We start from the raw sequence: 1,666 nt of genomic DNA, 5'->3' as shown, positions 1-1,666 counted from the left end.
AAATTTCTAGCTTTAAACATTTACAAATCAATAAATATAATGCTCTTTATTCAAGCAAAAAATGCAATTTCACATCCGGGGAAAAATCCCCGATTCCCCATGGGGATGGGGATGGGGATGGGGATGGGGATGGGGATGTAATCACATTCCCCAGCGGGGATGGGGACGGGGATGGGGATGGGGATGGGGAGTGGGGATCGGGGACGGGGATGGGAAGTGCAATCCCCGATGCCCCCGGCCCCGTTGCCATCCCTATGTGTGTGTATGTATATATACATATGGGTAGGTTTTAGTAAGAATGAATTTTTTAGTGAGAATGTAAGAACAAAACCTTCATATACTTTACATGGTCTTTTATCAAACTTTTGCATGTGAGAGTGATTGAAAATATGTAGAATTTCATGAAGATGACTCGAAGTAAAGACGAATGTGAAAATTAAGTTAGATGAAGTTTTGTCGTAATTATCAATTGAAAGTAGTTAAAGGTACATGTTTTTTTAGTGATTAGGTTAAAAAATCAACCAATCGAAAGGCTTAAAAGGGTCTCATCATAACTCTCTCTCTCTCTACGTATATACATAGAGAGAGAGGGGAAGTTTTAAATACAAATCATGTAACTGTTACAAATCCTACAAATAATCTCAATCCTTAATTTTTATGTGTTTTGAAATTTAGAGGCGGTTATCAAATTAGCTAAAAATGCAGTTGAAAGTTGATAGAGGAACCAATTTAATCCACACCCTTGATTGATTAACTAAATCAAACCTCAAATATATTATGATAACTGTGAGAACTAGTGCATCATCTGTTATTTCATAGCAATTATCAAATCAATTAAAGATGAGGTTGAGAGTTAATAGAGAAACCAGTTTAATCTACGCCCTTGATTATCTACATCGAACCTCAAATGTATTGTAATAACTATGAGAACCAGTGCATTATCTGTTATTTTACATTATTTTTTCTTCTGCCAAGGCATTTGTTCACAATGTGAACGTTTTTTACGTGTTTGTTTTCATTAAAATACATGTAAAATAGTTTCACAATTATAAAACAAGTATATGTAAAACAATCATATTATGCAACAAATATATGTTAATCTATATTTTAAATTCTAATATTAGATGGGAAAAAAACATGTGAACGGGGGTGGGTGTGTGTGTGTATATATATAGAATGATAATCAAATGAGAACCATAAAAAGATTACAACCCTGTGAGAACCGATATAAACATATTTTTACGTGATTTTTTTCTTTCATAAAAAACTATGATTTAAGATAGTGTTTCACATATGTTTATGTTCTCCTGGTGTTCAAAAAATTACATGTGATTATTATTTGGTCCACTTATTGAAACAAAAAACACACGTAAAAAATATTCATATGGTAAAACAAACACATGTGAAACTATCACATCATAAAAAATATATATTTGAAACAATATCTTAAATCCTAACATTTGATTAAAAAAATCATATAAATTATTTTTAAATCATAATTTTTTTATGTTTCTCATTTAATTTAACCATGCATAATTTTGTCTTGGGGAGAGTGAAGGGGTATGATTTTATAAGGTTTAACTCAATTATTTTTATTTTTATTTTTATTTTTATTATTATTATTATTATTATTATTATTATTATTATTATTATTATTATTATTATT

The sequence above is a fragment of the Cynara cardunculus genome (genome assembly GCF_001531365.2).
Source record: "Cynara cardunculus var. scolymus isolate 2C chromosome LG 3, CcrdV1, whole genome shotgun sequence".
NCBI lineage: Eukaryota > Viridiplantae > Streptophyta > Magnoliopsida > Asterales > Asteraceae > Cynara > Cynara cardunculus.
Note: the sequence above shows the minus strand (reverse complement) of the source record.